Source organism: Prinia subflava, chromosome 2 (assembly GCF_021018805.1).
Source record: "Prinia subflava isolate CZ2003 ecotype Zambia chromosome 2, Cam_Psub_1.2, whole genome shotgun sequence".
Taxonomy (NCBI): domain Eukaryota; kingdom Metazoa; phylum Chordata; class Aves; order Passeriformes; family Cisticolidae; genus Prinia; species Prinia subflava.
The window spans coordinates 29,655,864-29,677,015 of record NC_086248.1 but is presented as its reverse complement, the minus strand read 5'-3'; the positions used below and the strand labels follow the sequence as shown (position 1 = coordinate 29,677,015).

The 21,152-nt window shown below is 42.1% G+C and overlaps 1 protein-coding gene across 4 annotated transcripts in view; it reads left to right on the top strand.

Moving 5' to 3' along the window:
* The window catches only part of OGFRL1 (opioid growth factor receptor like 1), an 89,942-nt gene that overhangs the window by 37,349 nt on the left and 31,441 nt on the right, over positions 1-21,152 (top strand). Inside the window, exon 3 of one of the 4 annotated variants that reach the window (XR_010079206.1) lies at positions 205-1,476. The exons of the other annotated variants lie outside the window; for them this stretch is intronic. The gene's annotated coding sequence lies outside the window, so the exon portion shown is untranslated. Of the gene's footprint in view, positions 1-204; positions 1,477-21,152 lie in introns of those variants that run through there. 4 annotated transcript variants of the gene reach the window in all.

The window sequence follows — 21,152 nt, the reverse complement described above, 5'->3', positions numbered from 1 at the left end:
TCTCCAAAGCATCATTCCTCTGTTAATTAAAAATAAGTTAGATAGTGTAGGCATTCTGTGAGCCAGCACTCTAAATCACTTTTAAATCATGTTAAAAGCTTCCAGACCTTTGGAAATTACATGATGTCTCTTACTTGTAGATTGCAAAGTCCATTTTTCTGCTATGTGCACTGTTTAAAATGGTGAATTCTCTGTTTTCTGCAGGCACAACTTCAAGACATGCAAGAATACTTTGGAGTGAACTGGCAGCAAGCCTTGCAGTATTGTGATGGCAATAACACTGGCTGTCCTCTGGAGATGCTGAAGCTCAGCTTACTTTCAGCTTCTTTTTTAGACCCTCCAACTTGTTGACAAAGGACTTAACACTGGTTTGGACTCACATGGTCATGGGTATGGATTTTTTCCTCCCATTACTTGACATCTGCACGTTTCCAGCAGTCAGTGCTGAAGTCAATACTAGGTCTGCTGAGATTTGTTCTGTTCTTGGGAGCTCTGAGTGACAGGTATTGTAAACATCCTACACTCTCAGCTGTGGAAACTAAGAAAGCTGGGAGAAGGCTGTTTACTCTCCCTGCCTTGGAAATCATCTGGAGGGCAACATTATGTTGGCTATATTTCTGACAGCTTGTATTTCATACTTCCCATTATGGTGTCAGTGAACAAATTATGTCATTACATCACACCATCAATGTCTTGTGTTCAGACCAAGGGCAGAAGAGCCTTATGATATGCTTTAGCTGTACTGCTGGCTTGAGGAAAACTTAAATAGTAGCAATAATACACTGCAATGCTTCCATCCTTAAGCAGTGATCAAAAAAGACCTGTCACACTGTTTATAGGCAGTGATACATAAAAGTTGCAGTGTGGACATCTTCAAGTTGACACATCAGTATTTTATTTAATCAAAATCACCCTTAAATGGTTGGTAATTGTTTTCTAAGGTCTAAATTCTCATTTTCTGGCCAAAAGAGCTAGAAACAGAGGTTAGAAGGCAAAAAGGTTCTAGAGAAATTCAGATTTCAGTTTCTTTTTGAAGAAAATCAGAGGTGTCAACATCAACTCTAAATTTAATTAGGACACAAAGATCTCATACCTTTGTTTTCCACTTGGTGTTCCCTATCACTTGCTCCCCAGACTTTATGGGGATTTTATTTTATTCTACTTTGTGCTTTGTCCTGGCAATCTTTCTCTTCCTCCTTGTATTTCTTTCATTCCATATGCTGTAAGCCAAGTAGAACTCCTCAGTTTAAATACAGAATAAGCTGAAAAAATAATTTTCCTTTTAAATCTAATATCCTGCTGGCATGGTCCTAAATAATCTTAAAGTGAGTTTTGCAGCCTTTCTTAAGGGACTCTGGCAGAAAGAATATTGTTTCCATTGTTTCCCTCTTTTCTCTTTTTCCTTGTTTGTGGGGAAGGGACACACCTTTTGTGTGCTCTTTAGAAAATTTTTCATAATAAAGTTGAATTCAAAGATCACTGTCTAGTTCCTTTTGCAATAGCATTCTTATGTCTTCAGATCCCGATGCTTCAGCTTTTTAGAAAAGGCATTTAAATATAAAACCTGTGAAATAAGGGCTTTTAGAAGAGGTTAGTTTTCAGGATTTGGAAAGGGATGGGAGTGGAAAGACAACAGATAAACGAAGGTTTTGAAGTAGTATGTACACAAAATGGACAAAAAAGAATTCAAACTTCGATGCAGAACTTTAAAAAAGTCAGTTACTTAAAGTAATAATTATTTTTCAGACTCTGGCTTGCTTTCCTATTGGAAAAAGCAGTAAGAGGGAAAGCCAGGGTCACGGTGCTGTAGTGAAGGACTAAATTGATGAGTAAAAAGAAGGCTCATGATTTGTGTAGTAATTTCCAAGAAATGCATTGTTAACCTCTGAAAATGATCATTTTAAGGAGATGTTAGCTGTTCAGACTAGTCAGACGATAGAGGGTAGCATTTCCTAATACACATGATTCCCTTGGCAGAGAGATTTCTGGGGATGATGGAGCACAGTTACTTCCTCCACTGCATGACAATATTGATTGTAGACTATGCTGCCCAGGAAAAACAACCTCCTGAAGGAGATCACTTCTTGAATTTCTGAGATGTGGGTTTGTATATTACTTTCATTTAGACATGCTTTAGGTTTGGAGTCATTATTTTGTGTAATTTGAAAACACTTCTCTGTATTTAATACTACTTACTTGTGCATTTAATAGTGAAATTCCATCTTCAGTTTCATCAGTATAAGACTCCAGTACCCCAACTTTGTCATATATTTTTCCTGGCCTACACTTTCCTGTCATTGTACTAACATGATTAAACTCAAACTAATTCAGTGGCTTGACCCCACTGAAAACTAAATAAGCAAAAGAGCTTTTATGTGGATCAGCTGCTTACTCCACCACTGTCCTGTGGCCTAAAATGCTACTGAAAGTCCTAGTTCCTTCAAATATGGCCACTTTCCTGAAGAAGAAGAACAGCATTTATTTTGAATAGATTGTGTCGTCCTAAAACAATAAAATAGTGAAATCACAGGATTTTGAATATTTTGATACTAAATTATTCTGTTGATGCTGTCTGAACACAATTGCAAGCATGGTGCTAAAATAAATTCAGATTAAATTGTTTTAATTAAAATGTTTCATTTTTTGAACACCATGTATGCTTCTTCCTAAAAGATTTGTTGGTAAAGTCTAATTTAAAGGATTTGTTGCTAAAAGGGAGCAACTGGTAATTTCGCTATCTTCAGACCTTTAGTTGTAAAGGTATCTTCTGATGTACCTGCACCATACTGAGCACTGTATAAATTGCATCATGTCTAGATCTCAGAGGGTTTTTTTTTCCCCTGAGGTATTGCTTGCCAAGCCAAAGGCAAACACTTTGTCCTTTTCTCTTGTTAATCCCAGACTTCAAAGAGTTGAAGATTCTTTCCAGTCTATCAATTAAATACAGAGTTTTTCCACTGTGGAAAAAAAACGTAACAGGGCTGTTTCAAAAGTCTGTTGCCAGTAATGAGTTTTGGATTGGGTCCATGGAGAGGTAATCTGGATAGCTACCACTGCAGGTCATCTCTGGGAAAATTGCTGATTGTAGGCATGGCCTTTTTTCTTGAAGGGTGCTTCTGCCAAGATGCAAAAATGACTTGTTCCAAGTGATTCTTGGCACCACCCAGGATGATGTTATTCCTGCCTGTTATGGTCAACATGCTACGTTGACTATGTTTCTATCGGTTTTTGTTATGAGGAAAAGGACAGTTCTTGTTACCATGTTTCTTTATTTGGGTTTTGTTTGTTTGTGTTTTTAAGCTCCATTTTTCGTTATGTAGTCCTTCAAGGTAATTGTCAAACATCCATTTCATTTGGTAATACAGGGAGTGACCGTGGGAAGGAAGAAAGAATGTGTGGGAGTACTCAGGCAGAGCTGTTGCTTGTACTGAGATTGAAATCTGAACTTGAGATTTACAAGTGAAAATATTAGAAAAATGTTGTATTAAAAGTTTCAAAGAGCTGCCGGTGAGGGAGATGAGACGTGAAAGGGATCAAGAGCTGATTGACTTGTCATCCGAAGTGTGAAAAGTATTACAATGTTGATTTTATGTCTAAACAATTCCTTGATGATGCAGTGAAAGAAAGCCGTAATTTCCCTTAATGCTTATACAAAAGTCAAGTTCTGTTTTTTATGCGGTAAATCTCACTGTCACTGATTCTAATTCACTACAGAAGAATTTAAGTCTATGGACAAGCTATTCTACTTTGAAGACCTATACTGAAACTGAAAAAGAAAAGAAAGTTTGCTTTGAATGAAGAAGAAAACCACATTATGTGGACTTCAGTCATAACTGCCCTGAAATGAGAGATGGAGTTCTAGATCTCAGTTTTCTGTGTGCTGTGATTGAGATAAAAACATGTAAAAGCAACTTTCCTTTTGCAAAATGCAAACAGGTGTGCAACATCTGCAGTACAAATACTCATTCATATGCAAACAAATGTTTTTACAGCTTAAAAATACATTAGGTTAAAATCTGATCAAACATGTTGTTTGTTCCAGGTTTTATTCAAAACTAGGTTCTGTTTTTAAAAAACCTTTTAACGTAAACTGATTCTCATAAAAATAATTTATAATTTAATTAAATTTATAGTTTAAATAAATAGAATGCAAAAGCTGAAGTTTCTGTTACTCTTGTGAAGATTTCGGTTCTTGTCAGCTCTGGGTTCCAGCCAAGACCTACTTAGCTACAGTCGAGCTGTTGTTTCCGTGTTTTTGACCTTTGGTTTTAAGAATGTTAGCATGAATTAAATGGAAATACAGTTTTCTAGCAAGCACTTTATAGAATAAGCAAACTTCAGCTGAGCAGTGCAGTCTATAACTACAAAGCTGAGGACTTGCTTATTTTAAATAGTGTAATATGATAGCTAAATTATACCTTATTTAACTCTTCAAAAAGGAGAAAAGAGTGAGGCTGTGTCATAAGCCTTATGTTTGCAACGCTGGCTCTACTTTACAAGAAGATCCAGTTTTGTTCCTGCTTTAATTAATAGGGGATTTTTGTTTGCTGCCTTGGTGCTGTTATTAAACTGTTAAAATAATACTGCAGAGATCTAGGCTCTAATCCTGGTTTTGGGCAGACTCTCTGCTTTCTCCATTGTGAAGAAGATGACGCTTCCTCTGTAAAGGCAGAACCCCACGTTGTTCATCAGTCTCAACTGCAATAAAGCATGCTTCCTAAAATCATGCCATCACAAGCTGTTTTGGCTCATTGTGTTCCAGCCTTCCTGTGATTTAGATTGCATTGCCTGCTTGTGTTGCTGGGGAAGCAGAAAGGATGTTACAGACCTAATGCAGGGTTATTATAAGGGCTGCTGAGAGCTCCTCCTTGTGCTTCTGTTGTGATGCTGTTCTCCTGAGGATGAGAGGAGGGCATGCTTCTAGTGGTTTTAAGAGTGTGCTTGTAGGGCAGCCACAGTTTGTACAGGTGTACCTGGCCAGCTGAGGGAGTGAGACCTGCCCAATTATGGCACCATGGAAATTGGCTCTAAGCCATCCTCACCCCTCTTTGAGACCCTGGGTATATTTTTAGCTATGGGAGTGTCCAGCAGGCTTTATTTCATTATTCACTTTATGAGAAATACATTGGGTATTGTTACCAACCAAGAATTTCTGGGCTTTCCATCATTTGAAGGCTGCATTTCTCCAGTTGTTTCTGTGTAGCCTAGAGCATCTGCTGGCTCAGGTGTTCTGCAGAAGTGCTGCTAAAATAACTCAGCTCTGATGGGCAAAGAATAGGTTGATGTTGACAAATGAAATAATTTCAGGATCTGTGAAATTTATGTTCTGTAGCTTGGCTAGAAATAGATGGCTCTGTATAGCTCTGAGCTTTGTAAACAGTTGAACTTGGTGCAACTTGCCAAACTTGCAAAGTTGTTGAAGGACATTGGGATGCCACTAGATTTTATGCTTAGTTCACTAAGTCCAGATGAAATATACACAGCGGTATATACTTTTTTCTTGTATTTGTCCATACTCACAGCATAGATATTAATGGAGCTGCTAATTAAGATCTTGCTGTTTTATTGTGCTCAGTTTAATTTGAAGTATTTAAAAGATGTGTAGATATGGCACTTGGAGACATGGTTTAGTAGTGGAATTGGCAGCGTTAGGTTTATGGTTGGACTTGATGATATTAAAGGCGTTTCTAACCTAAATAATTCAGTGATCCTAGAGCTTTAAGTGATGAAAAGCTACAATATGCTTTTGTGCCTGCATGAAAGAGCAGATCAAATCTAAATTGAAATAGATGATGTTCTACTGCCTTGGGGTAATTGTGTGCAGCATAAAGCTTTTAAATTAGAAGGGGCAAACCCGGTGGTCTCTGTTGCCACCCAGAGCAGGTGTGTGTCACAGTGTACAGATTTGTAAAAGCAGGAGTGACCAAACTTCTATGTTCTTCGCTGAAGTCGTGACATTATTGAAAAGTCCCACAGCTACTCATATCCATGGCTTGAAGCCTGTCATGTTGACTGCTGGGGACCCTGGCCCTTGGGATCCCAGGAAAGGACTCTCCAGAGGGTATTTTTACCTACTTTCCCTATTGGAAGTGAGAACTATCAGCTGCCTTTTGTGATTAGCCTTGCTGAAGTTTGCATGCTCTAAAATGTCTTAGCAGGTAGCTAGAGGGGAGCTTGGTGACTCTGTACCGTGAGAGACAAGGTCTACTGCTAAGACAGATCTATTTTCGGATACTTCCAGTGGCAAATCTTATTCCAACAGTGCCTTTTCACCTGTACTTCAAGGTTTTTGCTCTCCTGCAGAGATGGGGGAGTCTGTTAGCCCAAATGCTTTTTAGTGAGACTTTGCTGTCCTTTAATTTAGAGATTTGGTTAGAGCTATGTGAACTTGCCATGTCACATGGCTTAGAATAGAAGGAGCAGGACTGAAACTCAGAGAACAAAAGTAGTTGGATTGAAAATACCAGGTATGAATTGCTGAGCTTTTCTGAGTTGGGGAGAAAAAGAGATCAAAAATTAGGAGTATTAAAGACAAATTGATGTCTGAACTGTCAGTTCAGGAAACTCCAGAGATAAACTGAATGGAAAGTTTTCCCTTAAGATGCCCATGGAATTTTAAAAGACAAATCTAAATGGAGAACAGCATGGATTTACGTCCTTGTCTACAGGAACAGAATAATTATTTGCAGCCAGAAAAGAAACTACAGGTTCTTGGCAAAAAAAGAAAGATCTGGCTCAGAAACTTGAACTGAGATGATTTAAAGTCTTTCAGGGGCAAATGTAAGGTTTTTATACGTACAGTAGAACAAGTTTGTGAAAATGCAGAGGCGGGAGATGAAAAATGTGCTTGAAAATATGTATACATGGATTTGTTTTGAGTATTACTGCATGTCAAATGTAGTATGCTAAATGCACTGTTTACAGTAAGCAAAGTAATTAACTTTAAAGGAATATAATACATTCCCACTTCCAACTGCAGTCTGCAACTTAAAAACAAGACTTTGAGTCTTGAGTATTTTAACAAATACTATTTCTGTTTCACAGTTCTTTCTGAAATGACAGGAAAGGTAAGTGATGCTATCATCATCTCCCAGTCTGAGCAATTTGAAAAATATATGTGGATTTGAGGTGCACAAAAGTCCACAATGATTTCTTGATTGCTGTGGGAAGTAGTTCAGGGGTTTGGTTTGTTGGATGGGGTTTCTGTGTTTTGGTTTCGTGTTTGGGTGTTTGGATGTTTTGTTTTATGTTTCTTTTCCTTTTTTAGTAGATCATGCTGTTCTTTTGATCTATTTGATGTTGCTGGAATCATTTAAAGCAGTATTAGGCTGGTTTTACTCCCTTCCCTTCCTCTCTCTCTAGTCTGTGTTTGTGCCTAGGGAAGGAGGAGGAGTAAGGACTTTGCTTCTGTCCATTTGAGTGAAGATTCCTGTGCTTTGCAGAGATTTTTGGTGAGGCCTTTGCAGGCTTTTGTGGGTGGGTACTAAACCAGCAATTAGTTCTGCAGTATGTAAGAGAGTGAGTGAGTCACAGACTGTGTGCTCTGAGCCTTGTACAGAGCAAGATCCAGCAATGCAGCAGCAGTAGACTGGGCTCTGCTTCCTCAAAGCCTTCCCCCCTCTGATACCCCTGCTAAGCTTGAAAGAAACTTCACAGGACTGTCCAGATTCATTTCTCTTCAGATTAACCAGAAAGATGGAAAAATGCATATGGCTGGCACCAGTAGGGATAGTTCACATGGCTTAGCAATCTAAGGTTTTTTTAGTTGTCTGCTCTTCTAAAGAGAATTTGAACTGAAACTTAAAAAGGTGAGCAGGGGAGAAAGCTTCACTTTTTCAAGCAGGAACATTGGCTTTTTTGTGGTCTGGCTTTGGGGACTTGTCTATACATGGGCTTATTCTGAACAGCTTTCCACGATGTCTCTGTGAGTGGAACAGGGGCTTTGAAATACAGTTTTATATTTGTATCATCCATTGTATTTGAAATGCATTCTGCTTTAATACTGACAGACTTTAGGCAGAGACAAGTTCTTGACAGTTTGTTGAAAACAAAGTCTTTTTGTGGAAATACTTTCTACTGTGGAAGATTTTTTGAGAAATGTGTTAGAATCCAGACTGGTTTATGTGTGAACAGAGAGGGCAGACCTGCAGCACAGGCACTGGGACTCAACTGGGATGTGGGAGACTGACATGCACATGTCTCTTACTTGATTCAGAAATGAAAGCAAGTCTTGAAATCAGACACAGTTCTTTCACACTGTGAAGTCCTTAATGTTCAGCCTGCTTGAGAGTGTATTTTTCAAATTAAGTCATGCTAATTTCTCATTTCTTTAAATATAGAAGCATCCAGGCACATTTAGGATTCAATTTTTATGTGGGAAAGGAAGGCTGAGGAAGGAGTGAATCGAGGGCTGGTCATGCACGAAGTAGAGAGGCATTTTTCAAAAGGCCAAAAGGTACAACTTGATCCTTGCTGATGCTGACAGACCTGTGGAGATCAGCATTCAGCAGAAGGGGCTATACCTTCTGATATTGTGCCTTTGAACTTCATCCTCCTCTGGAGTAGTATTTTGGAGGTAGGTCTGTAAGGTTCATCCATTGCTGTGGTATAGCACAGGAGCTGTCTGTGTCCCTTCTGGTCCCCAGGGTGGCTGATGTGAATGGACCAGAGGCAGGGCTGTGAAAACCGAGCAGAAAATAAGTTTAATAACACGGATCTATGTTTGGGGACCTTTTTTTTTTTTGGTTTTTTTTTTTTTGGTTTTTTTTGTGTCACTGGAGGCTGCAGGACTGACAGAGGCAGAGCCTTGCCTCTGGAATGTTAAAAAACAATAATAATAAAAAGTCTTCCATGCAGCTAGTGGTTTGGTAGAATGCAAGTTTGCTACTCTCCTTCAGCACTGTTCTCCATTCAGCTGAAAATCATTTTTTTCCTTGGAATTGAAAGAAATAAAATTGTTCCCTCAGTCATCTATGGGACCTATTGTCTCAAGGCACAGTCAGGTACAGCCAGCCAGCCTCCTCTGCCATTGCCCAGCTGTCACACAACCTTCATCTGCCACGGGACTCATCCTTTGGCTCAAATACGTGAGGTAACTGCCTTACACTGCCTTGAGGAGAAGCTGACAATAATTGGAAGTAATGATCTAGTAATAAAGGTCTCATTTTAATGAGTGGGGACATGGCTTAGCTTAATAACTCTTGTTTTCTGTTTCAGGACAAGAAAAGTTATTTGCTTGAAGGTGAATGCTGTACTCTGCTTTGTCCCCTTGCTCATTTTGGATTTAGGCAATAGATAGTTAAGGCACTCTGAAATTTTTTTTTTCAGCTAGCTAGTCTGTGAATTATAGCAGATTTGGCCTATTTTTGGAGATTTTTTGAGGCAGGGATGCTTACAACAGCTTGCAAAAAGGACAAGACTTGCTTTTGTAAAATTCTCCTGAATGTGCCAGCATCTGTGTAACTCAGTGTTGCTGTTATTTGGTGCGTAGGTTTCAGAAATGTCTTTTTTGCCAGTCGTCTCCCTGTTTGTGGAGGTAGGGAGAGGTAAAACCTTCCAGCCTGGTGAAAGCACAAAACTGGATTGTTTTCAGATGAAGCTCCAGCTGCAACCTGCACAGCCAACAGAGGCTAGCAATGATCACACCATACGTCTTGCTAGCTTTTTTCAATTTATTTTTGTCACCCCACAAGTACTACCTTCTCCCCGCCACTACATTCTGGAAAAATTATTTGAGGGAACACAATGAAGGACAAGATGATAGCATTATACCATCTGAGATGGCTCCTAAAGAATGGTATGAGACTCCAAATAATTCCTTTGGTGCAGGAATAAGAAATGTTTTATTTGAGGAAAAGTAGAGGACAGCTCTTAAACCTGGAGTTTTCAGTGACATTTTCTTTCCTATTTTCACCTTGCTGAAATTCTTGAGAAATTTTTCTGGCAAAATTTCTATATATAATTGGGCAATGTAAGAGTGCTGGGGGGTCTGTGGATGGCTTCACTTTTTATACTTTTCATAAGTAAAGGTCAGGGTTGTTAGTTTATTTTAGAAGAAGGCACAATGTGTTGGCTTGTCTGTCAGTGCAGTCAGTACTTCATCCATCTGCTTAGGCTTTCTGGCTGCAACCAAGCTGAGCAGTGTGGCTGTGCTGATTTCTGCCTGCAACACAGAGGGTTTCACTGGACAGAGACTATGCTATTTAATCATCTTTATCATTTGAATGGGGACAGAGGGGAGGAATGCAGAAATGCAGTTCTGTGTGTGCCTCATGTCTGCTGGCACACAACTTCTGTGGCAGCCACAGAAAGCACATTTGTGTCAGGCTCTAGCACCCTGGTCTTAGTGTGTCTTACAACACAGGTACTGATTTCTTTTTTTTATTGTAACTCGTGATAGTGGTGGGTTTTTTGTTTGTTTAATTGGGTTTTTGGAGGGGAGTGGTGGTGGGGTTTGGGGTGTTGTTCTTGTGTTGGTTTTTTCCTCTTTTTTTTTTTTTTTTTTTTTTAATTTCTCCAGCAGGAAGCTTCAAGCTTTTGCTCAGGATCAAACTTGTCTGGTGAGTGCTGCACTTTAGGCCTTCACACTTGAGTATGGACTTACTTGGGGAGTGACCAGCTCTGCTTGAGCTGTGGGCTTGAAACACGTCTAAGTAAGTGGTTGGTTAGAAATCAGAAGATTGGCCTTGTGTATGTTAAGGCAACTGTAGGACCAATAAAATGAGCATTCACAAGTCAGGAAAATCTGGAATTGCAAAATGCTTGCTGTATCAACCCAGACGCAGCTTGGCAGTAATTGCTGTAGGAGATCTAAATTAAGCAGTGAGGCTTCTGGGGTGGCAACTGCTATGAAAGACTTTGCAATGTACATCACCTCCTCCAAGACCCAAATGTACTTTTACATTTAAGGGGGAGTTGTCAGCATTGAGATCCTCACAAACAAGGCACTGAGGCCTGAAATCTGCAAAATACTTTTAAGCATATCCTTAACCATTTTGTTGTTGATGACGGGAGACATAAGCTTTTAATTATTTGTGCTGAACCAGGGAGGTGGGAGGCTCCCTGAGTATCTTTTAAAACACTTCAATGCTAGCTGTGCCCTGAAATGCAGAGCCTGAGACACTGCTGCCTTAGCCTCTCTCAGGCTGCACTTGTCCTCTGTGAATATGCTCACTAACCTTCAACTAACTTGCCTTGCATCTGATTCTTTATGGGAATTTTGCCTATCCCAAGTGCTTATCAGTTCAGAGGAATAGGCATAATGCTGTATTCAGCTTTAACTGGAGCACTTTTGATAACTGTCCGTCTTATTCAAATACTGCTGAGCATGAGATTATTAAATAATCTGAGAGACAAATGGAGGATGAAGCAGGAGGGGAACTGACTTTGTCTTTTATGTGTTTGCATCTCTATCATACCCAGCTATTGGTAGATCCTTCATCCCTATCAGCACAGCTGACATTTTGGAGTTCGCCACAGGAGGCAGAGAAAGGGAGAAAAGAACTCCCCATCCCCTCCCCAAAGCAGCAGGCAGTCACAGCTGTTCTCAAGGAGAAGGTTTGTGTCAGCAGATCTTATACAGCTAGGCTCAAAAAGTTTGTGTCAGCAACCATGAAAGCTGGCCCATCAGCATTTCTGTTTTATTCCATACACAAAATGCATATTACTGAACAATTATGCCAAAGGCAGGGAATATTTCTTGATAGCACAACTTGGAAGTAGCATCTCCCTGTGGGAGCAATCATGTCACGTGCCACAGAAGTCTGTGTGGGTTTAGATGTAAATCCTTGTTGTGGGTCCTTGCTGTAAGGCTGTGTTGAGAGCCAAGCCATTTAGTAGTCTTGGCCTGATCCAGAGTTCAGGGGAAGTAGTGAATTGCTTGTAATTCTAAAAATCTTGTTCAAGCATGCTCCCCAAAAGCATATTCATTATAAAGGAAGCTTAGTGATGTTTAGAGTTTTGGCCTCCAAAGTCTTCAGAGAATACATAAAACAGACAATGATTTTGGTGTGCACTTCAGTCTAGCTGCTGGTGTAGAGTAGAAAGGAGAACTAGGGTGAATTTTCAATAAAATTTGATTTACTGCTTTAATATAGGTTTACTGCTGTAGCTCAACCACCATTTAACTGTGTTTTGGTTGTCTCCATTAAGAAAGATGTTTTAATTCCTCTTTTGTCAAAAGTCACAGTTCAAAACATTTATTTATTTCACAGTTCAGAACTTTGGTGGAGGAACAGAATTGGGTTTTAATTTCACATTTTATTGAATGAGCCCTGCATTTCTCTACTGTGAATAGGCAACAACTTGCTGCACAGTCCTCATCTCTGCTTATGATAAGCACAAGTTCTATAAGAAACAAACCAAAGAAACCCAAGCAAAACATTATGCTTAAAGTAGTTAATGAAGTAGAAGAGAAGCACAAAAATCCACAGACACTCATTGAGGATTTGATATCCATCCATATACAGGAGCTTGACTAATTAATTGCATGAGTCTCCAAGTCTGATTTCTGATAATACAAACCACTTTGCACATGGGGACTCTGGTGATCCAAATCAGTGTGGGAATTGCTGTGATGCTGAGATCTGCCTGCCTACTTGTTGCTTGTTACCTCCAGTCTGCTGCTGGAGGTAACAGCTGCCAACCCCTCAGGCAGTGCAGCAGATTTTATCAGACACCCATTTCTTTTAAGCAGCCTTTGAGAGTATTTAAGATAGATCTGGATACCTGTGCAAAGCAATGAAGGGAATGCAAGGATTAGGTGTGCTCAGGAGTTTGCAACCAGGTCAGTGGTGCCAGGCGATAATATCCAGCCAGAGGGAGTGTGTGTGTCACTATAACAACTTTAAAAATATGAAACAAAATTACAAAGCCAAAATGAAACAACACAAACAACCCCCCCCAAAACAAACAAACAAACAAACAAAAACCACACCCATTGTCAACAGGAACAGCAAAGTCTGCAGTTGCAAAGCTTCAGCTTCACAGCTGAAGCCAGACTTAAAAGAAGACCCTGTCTATGTAAGGCCTAGCATAAATTTTAACAAAACAATTACCAAGGATGCAAAGCAGAAGAAATGGTTTCATGGAGTAATGCAATTTCTTCCTTTTTCCTTTCTCTTTTCCTTTCTCTTTTCCTTTCTCTTTTCCTTTCTCTTTTCCTTTCTCTTTTCCTTTCTCTTTTCCTTTCTCTTTTCCTTTCTCTTTTCCTTTCTCTTTTCCTTTCTCTTTTCCTTTCTCTTTTCCTTTCTCTTTTCCTTTCTCTTTTCCTTTCCCTTTTCCTTTCCCTTTTCCTTTCCCTTTTCCTTTCCCTTTTCCTTTCCCTTTTCCTTTCCCTTTTCCTTTCCCTTTTCCTTTCCCTTTCTCTTTTCCTTTCTCCTCTTTCTTTTCCTTTCTCCTCTTTCTTTTCCTTTCTCCTCTTTCTTTTCCTTTCTCCTCTTTCTTTTCCTTTCTCCTCTTTCTTTTCCTTTCTCCTCAACTCAAGAAACTCTCAGAAATGAGAGAAAAAATTAAGTCAAGGACTAACTGTGGGTGTTTCTATATAAACTAAAGAATAGTTCCAATATTGTGCCAACTTGAATATCTCCCCACCACTTAGGGACTGAGTTAACAGTCATGTCCAGTGATGATTTATTTTCTCAAAACCTCCTCTACAGTAGCATCCTAATGGCTCTGATATGCAAGATGTCACCTGCCTTCTGTCATGTAGTAGGTTCAGCGTTGGCACTGGCCAAGAGTGTTTGTAGGTACCACATTACATTCCTCATCTGGCTGCACATCTTTTGCACGTTATCTAGAAGCTAGGATGTCCTCTCTTCGTTGGTTAATGGTGTCCATGAAGTGAGTGAAACTAGAGGAGAAAAACTCTTGAGAACTTTTAATCTTTTAATGTTTTGACAATCCAAATAACTTTAGTGGCTCCTGGAAAGATAAGGGGCACCAACTGTTTCTCTTTGAGAAACCTCTCTAACTGCCTAGGAAAGAGGAAAGGAAGGGGATCAAGCTGATTCACTTGAAATCTCTCTGTCCAACCTTACTGTCTTCAAAAATACTTTTTCCTAATACAGAGCTTATTTTTTTTTGTTTCAGCTTCAGCCCTTGTCACTAGTGCAACTAATCCCAGTGAAAATGTTTCTCTTCCTTTCAATCATTTTTTCCCTGTGAATATTTATATAGTTATTTAGCTCTTTCCTTTAATTATTTTCCCTTTAGGACAAATAAATTTAGTCCTTGAGATCTTACTTTCAAATTGTATTTTTAAATAAGAAAGCAGTGTTAAATATAGTTTAAGTCAGACAACATAATGCATCTGAGATTTCACAATATTTAAGATTTAGGCTTTAGAACACAATAGTGTCCATTTTACTAAGACCAGCAATACAATGTTATTAATTAGTCCCTTTTCAGAAATTTCTGAACACTTGAAATAATAAGTGTCTTTTAAAAGTAATTTACTGTGTGTTACTGGCATATAAAAACCTATTGTCACACTTTACATGAATTCTTCATCCTATTTTAATACTAATTACAATGACTACTTGAGTGTTTAATTTTTAAACACTGAATTAATTTTTCTTTTGCTTGTTAAAACACTGAAATAGCTTGGAAAATTTTGTGACATTTGACATTGGATTTCATAATGCCTGATGGAAGGTATTGCATGTTTCCTCATGTCCTGCTCTGGCAATGTTAATGCTATTCATTCTTTAGCAAGAATGGGACTGGCAAGGAGTCCAGGCTTATCTATGTATTCCTGAGGGAACTGGAGGATCCAGGGGATTATGGGATTCAGAGATTCTTAACTTCTAAAGCATTTGTTTGAATTGCTAGTAACTGAAAAGTTTAATATACTAAATATCTTTGCAAAGCCTCTTACATAAAATTTGTATATCAGAGGCAGATGCAGGACTTGAACGAATACTGAGTTTGCTGACAGTACAGAATTGGGAGGAACTGTTGACTTGGAGGCAGAGAGGTCCTGTAGGGAGACCTTGACAAATTAGAGAAATGGACAGTCAACCATCATGTGAAGTTTTAACATGTGTTCTTGGGCTGGGGCAGCCCTGGAGGTGCCTTTGTGCTGGGGAACAAGCTGCTGGAGAGCAGTGAAAGGGACCTGGGGGTCCTGGTCAATGGCAAGTCGAACATGAGCCAGCAGTGCCCTGGCAGCCAGGAGGGCCAACCCTGTCCTGGGGGCATCAGGGACAGCATCACAGCCAGGCAAGGGAGGGGATTGTCCTGCTCTGCTCTGGGCTGGGGCAGCCTCACCTCGAGTGCTGGGGACAGGTTTGGGTGCCTCAGTGTAAGAAAGACATTGAACTGTTAGAGAGTGTCCAAAGGAGGGCAGTGAAGATGGGGAAGGGCCTTGAGGGGAAGCTGTGTGAGGAGCAGCTGAGGGCACTGGGCCTGTTCAGCCTGGAGGAGACTGAGGGGAGACCTCACTGCAGTTACAACTTCCTCGTGAGGGGAAGAGGAGGGACAGGCACTGACTGACCTTCTCTGTGCTGACCAGGGACAGGACCAGAGGGAATGGCCTGAATTTGTGTCAGGGGAGATTTAGGCTGGATATCAGAAAAAGGGTTTTTTATCCAGAAGGTGGCTGGGCACTGAACAGACTCCCCAGGGAAGGGGTCACAGCACCAGCCTGACAGAGTTCAAGAAGCATTTGGACAGTGCTCTCAGGCACAGGGTGTGACTCTTGGGGATGGATGTACATGACCAGGAGTTGGACTTGATGATCCTTGTGGGTCTCTTCCAACTCAGGATATTCTATAATTCTATGAAATGGTATCCTACAGTTTTTCAGTGGATATTCTCTCCTGAAAAAGTTATATAGAAGTTAACAAAGATGTAGCAACTGGAATTTGACAGAAATTCTCTCTTAGCTCAATAATACATTGCAGCCTATTTGATTTGTTCACTATAATTTTTACATACAGTATTGCTAAGTCATTTACCTGGTAGTGCACAGAGATCTGTTTAGCTCAGATTTGTAGATACTTGTTGTTGTTTAAATTTATGGGGGGGGTCCCCGGGGAGTGCCCTCCGGAGACCCCCGGGGTCTTTTGGGGTCGTGGTGTTCCCGGGCTTGCAGGCAAGGAGACTCAGACGCCGGTGGGATGCTGATGAGGTGAGGGTTTATTCACTGAGGGAGAGGGAAAGGGGAGGGGGGAGGGGGAAGGGGGGGAGAGGAGAGAGGAGCGTCCGGACGCCTCCAGGGGTAGAGGGGCAAGAGGGGCAGAGCCTTCTGCCTTGGCATTCTTATCACAGAGGTTCAAAGGGGCGCGGTAACATTCTCCAGCCAATGAGGTTACAGATACAGGATACTGCAGGGAGGATACAGACTGGGGATAAACTATACATTTTCCAGGGGTGAACTAGAGCAAACTATTTCCATAAAATGCAATCCCACAAGTCACCCTTTTTTTCTTTAAAATGTGAGAAGAGAAATATGACATATGACAATTAACAATTTAAAAAATGAAACAGTAATTACACAGTTTTGCAGCATGAAACTAAATACAATTGCAGTAAGGATTATGTTATACTGTGAACTTTTTTCTGACCCTGTAATTGCAGTAGACGGGTTATGTGAGTTTATATTGCAAGATTTGAAACAAGTTAACAAATTTGTTTGAGCCTTTCCAGCGTGACTGGCCTAATAGTGTTTAGTCTTTTCCAACTGGCTTTTCAGACCACCACAGCCTTCAGCTTAGGCTGAGGCGCTGACCTCTGCTCCCATTCCAGGGACAGGAAAACACGTGGAGTTCCTCGGGCTCCACACACGGCTTCAGATTCTCCAGGTGGCCTGCTGCAGTTCCCCCACTGGGGCCGGGCAGGGGCAGTGAGGAATTTAAATTAACTCAAGCTGCCATTGATCTGTCACGGAATTCCCGTAAGGCCTGAACAGCAAGTCACCGACACTCACGGATCTGAGCCAAACCACTCCTTTCACTTTCCAACTGGTTCAACCAAAAGACCCCCAGTTTTAGGTCATCAAAAGAGAAACAAAAGAAAAAAACTACAAAAACTGTCAAATACTTTCTCAGACACCAATTTAGGTTATCAATCACCCTCAGAACTAACTGAGGACAGCATAAACCCAAAAGCGTTACAGATTCAATAGTCTACACTACTGAATCGCGCCTTACAAGAAGACAATTCAAAAACTGCTTCCCTTGGATCTACACTTGTGACCTGAAAAGGCCTCTGCTTTCTAAAACAGAAAACAGGGGAATCTGCAATATTTACACACACAAAACTAGAAAGGCATAATTGTAAAACTACTTCATGGGGATGGGAAGGAAATGGAGGGGTTTGGGACACCCTGCTGTTTGGCCAGAACAGCAAGGTACAGGGGCAGAAAAACAGGGAAAGGGAATTGAAGTAGCATTAACAATTATATAAGGCTGTAAAACTGGTATTACAAATTTACTTTAGCTTTGGGGTTTGGTTTCTTAGCGTTTACCTTGTGGGACTTGAAAAACGGAAGATGGGACTGAGAGCACGTGGCCATGGTGGCCATGCGGTCACAGCGCAGCACGTGGTGTTAGCTGTGCCGTGCTGGGTTTAGCAGGAAAGGGTTAACTCTCGGGGGTTTGTTAAGGGAAAGGGGGTTAGGGAGAAGGAGCAGCGAGGGGAGGAGGGAGTAAGGGTAAGGAAGGAGGTTACACAATTTACAAAACCGAGTTTTGGAAGGTGCGGGGCTTGGGCACAACTGAAGACTGCTTTTTCCTTCTCTGATGGCCGTCTGGCTGAGTTCCTTTCGCTGCTGTCCAGGGCTGCTTGTCCGCGCGGCTTCTCCCGGTGCTGGGGCCTGCGCGCGCTGCGGCGGGGCCGGGACTACGTGTTGGCTCCGCCGGGACTGCCCCGCGCCGCGGCCGCGCCGGGCCGGGGCCGCTCCTCCGCCGGGGCCGTGCCGTGCCGGGGCCACTCTGCCGCCGGGGCCGCGCCGGTGCCGCGGCTGCCGCGGGCTAGAGGGTGCCGCGCCGCTGCCGCGCAGCCCGCGCCGCCGAGCCGAGGCGGGCCGGGGCCGCGCCGCCGCCACGCGCCGCTGCAGCGGTCTCGCCGTGCCGGGGCTCACGCCGGAGCCTCGCTGTGGCGGAGCCGCGCTGCCCGGGCCGCGCCGCCCGGCGGGACTGCACAGCCCGCGCAGCGCCGAGGCGGGCCGGGGCCCCAAGGGGCCGGGACCCGGGCCCGCGCCGGGCTGGTCGGCGGTGGTGGGACGGCCGCGTGGTGGCTCACGAGGTCTCTGCGCGGTGGGGGAGGGGCCGCCCCGGGCCGCGATGGCCCAGAACGGCCGCTCCACTGGAGACGGCACCGAAACGGAGTTACCATGGTCCATCTTATCTCAGGGTCGCTGATGTTGTTGCCCCACGTTGGTGCGTCATCTGTTGTTGTTTAAATTTATGGGGGGGGTCCCCGGGGAGTGCCCTCCGGAGACCCCCGGGGTCTTTTGGGGTCGTGGTGTTCCCGGGCTTGCAGGCAAGGAGACTCAGACGCCGGTGGGGTGCTGATGAGGTGAGGGTTTATTCACTGAGGGAGAGGGAAAGGGGAGGGGGGAGGGGGAAGGGGGGGAGAGGAGAGAGGAGCGTCCGGACGCCTCCAGGGGTAGAGGGGCAAGAGGGGCAGAGCCTTCTGCCTTGGCATTCTTATCACAGAGGTTCAAAGGGGCGCGGTAACATTCTCCAGCCAATGAGGTTACAGATACAGGATACTGCAGGGAGGATACAGACTGGGGATAAACTATACATTTTCCAGGGGTGAACTAGAGCAAACTATTTCCATAAAATGCAATCCCACAGATACTCTCTTGAAATTGAAAGTCAAGTGATGATGATTAAAGGTTTATCACTGCTTCCTCACTAAGATCTTGACTACCCTTGGTTAAAACTTCCAAGTCAACTTTAAGGCAGAGTTACTGAAATGCCTGCAAAAAATATTCTGAAGATGGATCTTTTGAATGTTTTGACCAATAGTTTGAGCTTTGCAAAGTCATGCCTTTACCTCCAAGCACTGGATATTTTAAAGCAGGCTCATAGTGAGTGATGGAAGTTTACCTTTTTCAGGTGACAGTCTAAACGCATTGCCAATATACCTAGTTTAAATTTACTAAGCAAGTAAGCAATAAAATAAAGTCTACAGAGGTATATAAAACCAGGGTTACTTGGATTTACTGACAATAGATGCATGATGAGTATTATTAAGAGGCAATTTATGCTGGCTTTCTAATAACTCTCTGCTAAAATATGTATTTCAGGCAGTTCTGTCAGCTTTATTCTTTTTAATTTTGGTCTAAAGATTTTTATCTGATGTGATTGTTTCCTTTGGGAATTATAAAATGCATAAATTTCTCAGGATGAGAGAGTTTCTGTGATTCATTTTTCTTGGGCTCTGTTGGTTGAGATAAAAGTCCTTATCAGTGTCTGTAGTGTTGTTTTTTACTCCAAATTTTTCTCTTAAATATTCAGTTTGATTTAAAACTATTATAGCACAGAAAAAGTTTCCTTTCTGTATGAGTGCAGGAGGTCTCTGTACTGGTATGGATATAGAAGCCTTATTCTTTTCATAGGTGGAAAGAAACAGGGTTTGAATTCCCATAATTTTATTTGTATTACAACTAAGTTCAGCCTGTGATCATGTCGAAAGAAGCTAGAAACTAATTCTTCTGGGAAAACTTCCTGCCCTAAAACTAAATGTATATTTTTTAATCTAAATTTTCAAGTGCATATGATTCGAGCCTCATGTCTTTAAGTATTAAAACTGTGTTTATCCTACCCATGACAAAGATGTGTCTTGCTTGTCCAGCACAAGCAAACACAGCACAGCCCCTGGTCTGTCTGGCTTTTTGCTTTTGGTTCAAAAGGGCACTAGTATCTCGTGACTCCTATGTCACACTGATCAGCCCATGTAGATGTAACAACACTTAAGTCTGCCTCTAATGTCTAGAAAGACTTATAGGAGAAAAAATTAGAAGACTAAATTTTACTCTTTCTTGGAAATGGGTGGATGAAAGCTGATACAGACTCTGGCTTAATTTCTTTTAAATTACTGTGATTTTCCAGTACTAGCCTACAGAAGCAACAAGAATCTCTGGCTGGGTTTAGTTCAGAACCTGCAGTTTTTTAGTACAAATTCTACCCAGCCTCCAGCTGCTGCTGTAGAAGATTCTGTTAAATCCTCTGTCCAGCCTACCAGCCTTGTGTAGGTGTTCTGGTTACAATGGTGTCTGTTGTGGATCAAGCTGAATCAGTCTCCAAGGTCTGTTGACTGTGTCTGCCGTGACTTCACAGGTAGTTCACATCCTCAGCTCTCAGGCAGACATGATTAGGTGTCCAGTGCTAGCCAAGATTCCTTTGTGCTGTCCTCTGGTTCCTAGTTGCTGTTCCAAAAAGACATGGGTCTCGCAGAGGTCTGCCTGGACTCCAGAGTGTCTCAGAAGTATTGGACACTGTTTCATCTAGAAGTTGATGTCAAAGCAGAGGGCTCTGCCCTGTGGGTTACCAAACAACCACAGCTGTCCTGTGTTCCTTCTGAACAGGCTCTGAGATGAACTAGGAGCAGCCTGTTCCACCCTCTGGAAATGTCACGTAGTAAGAGATGGGATTAATTTCACCTAACGTTACAGATCAACACTTAGCTAGTCTAAAGAAGGAGTCTAGACAACTAGCTTGGTAATATAAAAAGGGGTTTGTGATGAGGAGATTCCTGAGCCAAGTGAGATGATGGTGCCTACTTCTTCATGGCTGGAGAACAAACCTACATGGTCTGCTGCTGAAACCATGGTTAGACTGCAGGTGTGCACTAAGGCACAGCCAGGCACCAGAACAGCCCAGAAACTCGAGTGTGCAGGGTGCTTTGTCTGTTGCTGTGGGGACTGCACCACAGCAAGTGTCCAGCACTGCCTGTGGGACAGCTGGGGAGGAGGGGAAGCAGCCCCTGCTCCTGGCTGCTTGGGAGGAGACTCCTAGCAGGTAGATAGGTATGACTTTAGGACATTTCCATTGAAGATGTGAAGGTAGCTAGGCTGAATCCATGCCTGGGGAATCCACTATATGAGTAGGGATACAGCCCACTAAACTATCCCCACCCTCTCTCAAACACCCATTTATGAACTTGGTGATTATGTGAAACCATTTTAAGTGAAATTCAAT